The 8,372-nt window shown below is 47.4% G+C and overlaps 1 non-coding gene across 1 annotated transcript; it reads left to right on the plus strand.

The window, feature by feature from the left end:
- Window positions 1–8,078: 8,078 nt before the first annotated feature.
- On the plus strand, window positions 8,079–8,155 carry trnaa-ugc (transfer RNA alanine (anticodon UGC)). Its single transcript has one exon. It is a non-coding gene; the product is annotated as a tRNA-Ala (tRNA).
- Window positions 8,156–8,372: the final 217 nt, after the last annotated feature.

Genomic DNA, 8,372 nt, shown 5'->3' on the forward strand with positions numbered 1-8,372 from the left:
GTTATCCCCCCTCTCTCTCCCCTCCCCCTCTCTCTCTCCTCCGTTATCCCCCTCTCTCTCTCCTCCCTTATCCCCCTCTCTCTCCTCCGTTATCCCCCTCTCTCTCTCCATCCCCCTCTCTCTCTCCTCCGTTATCCCCCGCTCTCTCTCCCCTCCCCCTCTCTCTCCTCCGTTATCCCCCCATCTCCCTCTTCATCTACCCCCCTCTCTCTCTCCTCCGTTATCCCCCCCTCTCTCTCCCCTCCCCCTCTCTCTCTCCTCCCTTATCCCCCCTCTCTCTCCCCTCCCCTCCCCCTCTCTCTCTCCTCCGTTATCCCCCCTCTCTCTCCCCTCCCCCTCTCTCTCTCTCCCCTTACCCCTCTCTCTCTCCTCCGTTATCCCCCTCTCCCTCCTCCCGTATCTCCCCCCCCCGCTCTCTCGCAGCACTTAAAGAATACCAATGATTGACAGGTTGAATCTGAAAGCGCCGGCTGATTGCTCCGCTGCAGAGCGTAAATAAAACCATGGCGGAGCAGAGGATCCATCTCTACCTGTCACCCTGGCAGGTCAATAACGTTGCAGGAAACTGGTTGAAAAACAAACACCGTGATGGCGAGAGCCTCTCTTCCGTAACGTTTGATCACGTTGGGATCAGCCAGAGGGTTTTGTGTTTCTGTCTGAAGTCTGTCTGATACACCTGGGCACACCTGGGTACACCTGGGCACACCTGGGCACACCTGGGCACGCCTGGGTACGCCTGGGCACGCCTGGGTACGCCTGGGTACACCTGGGCACACCTGGGCACACCTGGGTACACCTGGGCACACCTGGGCACACCCACCTGGGCACACCTGGGTACACCTGGGTACACCTGTCTCCCGTCGTTACTACTGTACCTAAACATGACAGAAAGATCATGGATGAATCCGACACAGACGAAGTCCAGAGAGAATCAAACGCTCCTTGACGAGGAAACGAGAATGACTTCCTGACTGCATGTGGTCACGGCAACATGACCTCCTTTGAAGTTAAACGTCCTCGTGTGCCGAGGCGTCTCTGTATTGAAGAGAGACAGAATCCGGGTCAGAAGGGCAGCGTTCAGTAGAACACCTCTCAGTAGTAGAACACCTCTCAGTAGTAGAACACCTCTCAGTAGTAGAACACCTCTCAGTAGTAGAACACCTCTCAGTAGTAGAACACCTCTCAGCAGTAGAACACCTCTCAGTAGTAGAACACCTCTCAGTAGTAGAACACCTCTCAGCAGTAGAACACCTCTCAGCAGTAGAACACCTCTCAGTAGTAGAACACCTCTCAGTAGCAGAACACCTCTCAGTAGAACACCTCTCAGTAGTAGAACACCTCTCAGTAGCAGAACACCTCTCAGTAGAACACCTCTCTGTAGTAGAACACCTCTCAGTAGCAGAACACCTCTCAGTAGCAGAACACCTCTCAGTAGAACACCTCTCAGTAGTAGAACACCTCTCAGTAGAACACCTCTCAGCAGTAGAACACCTCTCAGTAGTAGAACACCTCTCAGTAGTAGAACACCTCTCAGTAGTAGAACACCTCTCAGTAGTAGAACACCTCTCAGTAGAACACCTCTCAGTAGTAGAACACCTCTCAGTAGTAGAACACCTCTCAGTAGAACACCTCTCAGTAGCAGAACACCTCTCAGTAGTAGAACACCTCTCAGTAGTAGAACACCTCTCAGTAGCAGAACACCTCTCAGTAGCAGAACACCTCTCAGTAGCAGAACACCTCTCAGTAGCAGAACACCTCTCAGCAGTAGAACACCTCTCAGTAGTAGAACACCTCTCAGTAGTAGAACACCTCTCAGTAGTAGAACACCTCTCAGTAGTAGAACACCTCTCAGTAGTAGAACACCTCTCAGTAGAACACCTCTCAGTAGTAGAACACCTCTCAGTAGTAGAACACCTCTCAGTAGTAGAACACCTCTCAGTAGAACACCTCTCAGTAGTAGAACACCTCTCAGTAGTAGAACACCTCTCAGTAGTAGAACACCTCTCAGTAGAACACCTCTCAGTAGAACACCTCTCAGTAGTAGAACACCTCTCAGTAGTAGAACACCTCTCAGTAGTAGAACACCTCTCAGTAGTAGAACACCTCTCAGTAGTAAAACACCTCTCAGTAGTAGAACACCTCTCAGTAGTAGAACACCTCTCAGTAGTAGAACACCTCTCAGTAGTAGAACACCTCTCAGTAGCAGAACACCTCTCAGTAGTAGAACACCTCTCAGTAGTAGAACACCTCTCAGTAGTAGAACACCTCTCAGTAGTAGAACACCTCTCAGTAGTAGAACACCTCTCAGTAGTAGAACACCTCTCAGCAGTAGAACACCTCTCAGTAGTAGAACACCTCTCAGTAGTAAAACACCTCTCAGTAGTAGAACACCTCTCAGTAGTAGAACACCTCTCAGCAGTAGAACACCTCTCAGCAGTAGAACACCTCTCAGTAGTAGAACACCTCTCAGTAGTAGAACACCTCTCAGTAGTAGAACACCTCTCAGTAGTAGAACACCTCTCAGTAGTAGAACACCTCTCAGTAGTAAAACACCTCTCAGTAGTAGAACACCTCTCAGTAGTAGAACACCTCTCAGCAGTAGAACACCTCTCAGTAGTAGAACACCTCTCAGTAGTAGAACACCTCTCAGTAGTAGAACACCTCTCAGTAGTAGAACACCTCTCAGTAGTAGAACACCTCTCAGTAGAACACCTCTCAGTAGTAGAACACCTCTCAGTAGAACACCTCTCAGTAGTAGAACACCTCTCAGTAGTAGAACACCTCTCAGTAGAACACCTCTCAGTAGTAGAACACCTCTCAGTAGAACACCTCTCAGTAGTAGAACACCTCTCAGTAGTAGAACACCTCTCAGTAGTAGAACACCTCTCAGTAGAACACCTCTCAGTAGTAGAACACGTAGAACACCTCTCAGTAGTAGAACACCTCTCAGTAGAACACCTCTCAGTAGTAGAACACCTCTCAGTAGTAGAACACCTCTCAGTAGTAGAACACCTCTCAGTAGTAGAACACCTCTCAGTAGTAGACACCTCGTGTAGAACACCTCTCAGTAGTAGAACACCTCTCAGTAGAACACCTCTTAGTAGAACACCTCTCAGTAGTAGAACACCTCTCAGTAGTAGAACACCTCTCAGTAGTAGAACACCTCTCAGTAGTAGAACACCTCTCAGTAGTAGAACACCTCTCAGTAGAACACCTCTTAGTAGAACACCTCTCAGTAGTAGAACACCTCTCAGTAGTAGAACACCTCTCAGTAGTAGAACACCTCTCAGTAGTAAAACACCTCTCAGTAGTAGAACACCTCTCAGTAGTAGAACACCTCTCAGTAGTAGAACACCTCTCAGTAGTAGAACACCTCTCAGTAGAACACCTCTCAGTAGTAGAACACCTCTCAGTAGTAGAACACCTCTCAGCAGTAGAACACCTCTCAGTAGTAGAACACCTCTCAGTAGAACACCTCTCAGTAGTAGAACATCTCTCAGTAGAACACCTCTCAGTAGAACACCTCTCAGTAGTAGAACACCTCTCAGTAGTAGAACACCTCTCAGTAGAACACCTCTCAGTAGAACACCTCTCAGTAGTAGAACACCTCTCAGTAGTAGAACACCTCTCAGCAGTAGAACACCTCTCAGTAGAACACCTCTCAGTAGTAGATCACCTCTCAGTAGAACACCTCTCAGTAGTAGAACACCTCTCAGTAGTAGAACACCTCTCAGCAGTAGAACACCTCTCAGCAGTAGAACACCTCTCAGTAGTAGAACACCTCTCAGCAGTAGAACACCTCTCAGTAGTAGAACACCTCTCAGTAGTAGAACACCTCTCAGTAGAACACCTCTCAGTAGTAGAACACCTCTCAGTAGAACACCTCTCAGTAGTAGAACACCTCTCAGTAGTAGAACACCTCTCAGTAGTAGAACACCTCTCAGTAGTAGAACACCTCTCAGTAGTAGAACACCTCTCAGTAGTAGAACACCTCTCAGTAGTAGAACACCTCTCAGCAGTAGAACACCTCTCAGTAGAACACCTCTCAGTAGTAGAACACCTCTCAGTAGTAGAACACCTCTCAGTAGTAGAACACCTCTCAGTAGTAGAACACCTCTCAGTAGTAGAACACCTCTCAGTAGTAGAACACCTCTCAGTAGAACAGGACATTGCCTTAACCAGGGCTCATGGGCTCCGGTCTAAAGTCATGTACTAACCAGGGAATATGGTGCTTTTGGAGGCATCCTGTCTCATGGACTAGGAAAGGAAAAGTGTTTTGCTGTTTACATTTCTTAATAAACTGTTCTACAGTTTCAGTTTGTCTCTGAATGATTCTCTGTGTTGACATTTAGTTCTGTTTCGAAGGTTCGACTGTTTAAATATCTCTATTTAATCCTCTTCGACAACAGCCGATCCAGACACAAACAAACAGTCAACAACAAGCAGGACCCAAGACATTCATCTAGCCATGCACGAAATACTGATGTGGTGAGATAACAGGACATGTTCCAACTGGAGGCTGCAAGACGGTTCCGTTACTAGAGGGTTCCGTTACTAGAGGGTTCCGTTACTAGAGGGTTCCGTTACTAGAGGGTTCCGTTACTAGAGGGTTCCGTTACTAGAGGGTTCCGTTACTAGAGGGTTCCGTTACTAGAGGGTTCCGTTACTAGAGGGTTCCGTTAGAGGGTTCCGTTAGAGGGTTCCGTTAGAGGGTTCCGTTACTAGAGTGTTCCGTTACTAGAGTGTTCCGTTACTAGAGGGTTCCGTTACTAGAGGGTTCCGTTACTAGAGGGTTCCGTTACTAGAGGGTTCCGTTACTAGAGGGTTCTGTTACTAGAGGGTTCCGTTAGAGGGTTCCGTTAGAGGGTTCCGTTAGAGGGTTCCGTTACTAGAGGGTTCCATTACAAGAGGGTTCCATTATAAGAGGGTTCAATTATAAGAGGGTTCCAAAGTAGTGGACTATGGGGAATAGGGTTCCATTACAAGAGGGTTCCATTATAAGAGGTTTCCATTATAAGAGGGTTCCAAAGTAGTGGACTATGGGGAATAGGGTTCCATTACAAGAGGGTTCCATTATAAGAGGGTTCCATTATAAGAGGGTTCCAAAGTAGTGGACTATGGGGAATAGGGTTCCATTACAAGAGGGTTCCATTATAAGAGGGTTCCATTATAAGAGGGTTCCAAAGTAGTGGACTATGGGGAATAGGGTTCCATTACAAGAGGGTTCCATTATAAGAGGGTTCCATTATAAGAGGGTTCCAAAGTAGTGGACTATGGGGAATAGGGTTCCATTATGAGAGGGTTCCATTATAAGAGGGTTCCAAAGTAGTGGACTATGGGGAATAGGGTTCCGTTACAAGAGGGTTCCATTAATAGAGGGTTCCGTTACTAGAGGGCTCCGTTAGAGGGTTCCGTTACTAGAAGGTTCCGTTACTAGAGTGTTCCGTTACTAGAGGGTTCCGTTACTAGAGGGTTCCGTTACTAGAGGGTTCCGTTACTAGAGGGTTCCGTTACTAGAGGGTTCCGTTAGAGGGTTCCGTTAGAGGGTTCCGTTACTAGAGGGCTCCATTACTAGAGGGTTCCGTTACTAGAGGGTTCCGTTAGAGGGTTCCGTTACTAGAGGGTTCCGTTACTAGAGGGTTCCGTTACTATAGGGTTCCGTTAGAGGGTTCCGTTACTAGAGGGTTCCGTTACTAGAGGGTTCCGTTAGAGGGTTCCGTTACTAGAGGGCTCCATTACTAGAGGGTTCCGTTTCAAGAGGTGTCCATTATAAGAGTGTTCCAAAGTAGTGGACTATGGGGAATAGGGTTCCATTACAAGAGGGTTCCATTATAAGAGGGTTCCATTATAAGAGGGTTCCAAAGTAGTGGACTATGGGGAATAGGGTTCCATTACAAGAGGGTTCCATTATAAGAGGTTTCCATTATAAGAGGGTTCCAAAGTAGTGGACTATGGGGAATAGGGTTCCATTACAAGAGGGTTCCATTATAAGAGGGCTCCATTATAAGAGGGTTCCAAAGTAGTGGACTATGGGGAATAGGGTTCCATTACAAGAGGGTTCCATTATAAGAGGGTTCCATTATAAGAGGGTTCCAAAGTAGTGGACTATGGGGAATAGGGTTCCATTACGAGAGGGTTCCATTATAAGAGGGTTCCATTATAAGAGGGTTCCAAAGTAGTGGACTATGGGGAATAGGGTTCCATTACAAGAGGGTTCCAATATAAGAGGGTTCCAAAGTAGTGGACTATGGGGAATAGGATTCCATTACAAGAGGGTTCCAATATAAGAGGGTTCCAAAGTAGTGGACTATGGGGAATAGGGTTCCGTTACAAGAGGGTTCCATTATAAGAGGGTTCCATTATAAGAGGGTTCCAAAGTAGTGGACTATGGGGAATAGGGTTCCGTTACAAGAGGGTTCGTGACTTCCTTGAAAAGTTGCATATCGAGGGGACTATTCGATGCTATTGCAGAACGCCACAGGATGCTTTTGTGCTGGTCGAGGGCAGTCAGGTCTGGGGTGAACCAAGGGCTATATCTGTTCTTAGTTCTACATTTTATGAATGGGGCTTATTTAAGATGGAGAGGAAAGCACTTTTAAAGAGCAACGAGGCATCCTCTGCTGACAGGATGAGGTCAATATCCTTCCAGGATACCCGGGCCAGGTCGGTTAGAAAGGCCTGCTCGCTGAAGTGTTTTAGGGAGCGTTTGACTGTGATGAGGGGTGGTAATTTGACCGCGGACCCATAGTGGATGCAGGCAATAAGACAGTGATCACTGAGATCCTGATTGAAAACAGCAGAGGTGTATTTGGGGGGCAAGTTGGTCAGGATAATGTCTAAGAGGGTGCCCATGGTTACGGATTTAGGGTTGTACCTGGTAGGTTCCTTGATAATTTGTGTGAAATTGAGGGCATCTATCTTAGATTGTAGGACAGCCGGGGTGTTAAGCATGTCCCAGTTTAGGTCACCTAACAGCACGAAATCTGAAGATAGATGGAGGGCTATCAATTCACATATGGAGTCCAGGGCACAGCTGGGGGCAGAAGGTGGTCTATAACAAGCGGCAAGGTTGAGAGACTTGCTTCTGGAAAGGTGGATTTTTAAAAGTAGAAGCTTGAATTGTTTGGGCACAGACCTGGATAGTATGACAGAACTCTGCAGGCTATCTCTGCAGTAGATTGCAACTCCACCCCCTTTGGCAGTTCTATCTTGTCGGAAAATGTTAAAGTTAGGGATGGAGATTTCAGGGTTTTTGGTGGCCTTCCTAAGCCAGGATTCAGACACGGTTAGGACATCAGGGTTGGCGGAGTGTGCTAAAGCAGTGAATAAAAAAAACTTAGGGAGGAGGCTTCTGATGTTAACATGCATGAAACCAAGGCTTTTACAGTTACAGAAGTCAACGAATGAGAACGCCTGGGGAGTGGGAGTGGAGCTAGGCACTGCAGGGCCTGGGTTAACCTCTAGATTACCAGAGGAGGAGTAGGATGAGGGTATGGCTAAAGGCTATAAGAACCTGGGGAATAGGAGTGGAGCTAGGCACTGCAGGGCCTGGGTTAACCTCTACATCACCAGAGGAACAGAGGAGGAGTAGGATAAGGGTACGGCTAAAGGCTATAAGAACTGGTCGTCTAGTGCGTTCGGAGGAGAGAGTAAAAGGAGCAGATTTCTGGGCGCGGGAAGAATAGATACAAGGCATAATGTACAGACAGGGGTATGGTAGGATGTGAGTACAGTGGAGGTAAACCTAGGCATTGAGTAACGATGGGAGAGGTTTTGTCTCTAAGGGCACAAGGTAACCAAGTGATGTCACCGCATGTGTGGGGGGTGGAACTAAAAGGCTGGAGGCTCTACAGTGAAATGAGACAATCATCACCAACCAAAACAGCAATTAGAAAGGCATGTTGGCATTAAGGAGAGGCCAAGGCATATTGACATTAGGGAGAGGCCAAGGCATGTTGGCATTAGGGAGAGGCCAAGGCATATTGACATTAGGGAGAGGCCAAGGCATATTGACATTAGGGAGAGGCCAAGGCATATTGACATTAGGGAGAGGCCAAGGCATATTGACATTAAGGAGAGGCCTTCCCTGTAGCTCAGTTGGTAGAGCATGGTGTTTGCAACGCCAGGGTTGTGGGTTCGATTCCCACGGGGGCCAGCACAGAAAAAAAAGTATGAAATGTATGCATTCACTACTGTAAGTCGCTCTGGATAAAAGCGTCTGCTAAATGACAAAAAATGTAAAAATGTAAAAAATGACATTAGGGAGAGGCCAAGGCATGTTGACATTAGGGAGAGGCCAAGGCATGTTGGCATTAGGGAGAGGCCAAGGCATGTTGACATTAGGGAGAGGCCAAGGCATGTTGACATTAAGG

The sequence above is a fragment of the Salmo salar genome, chromosome ssa16, assembly GCF_905237065.1.
Source record: "Salmo salar chromosome ssa16, Ssal_v3.1, whole genome shotgun sequence".
Taxonomy (NCBI): Eukaryota; Metazoa; Chordata; class Actinopteri; order Salmoniformes; family Salmonidae; genus Salmo; species Salmo salar.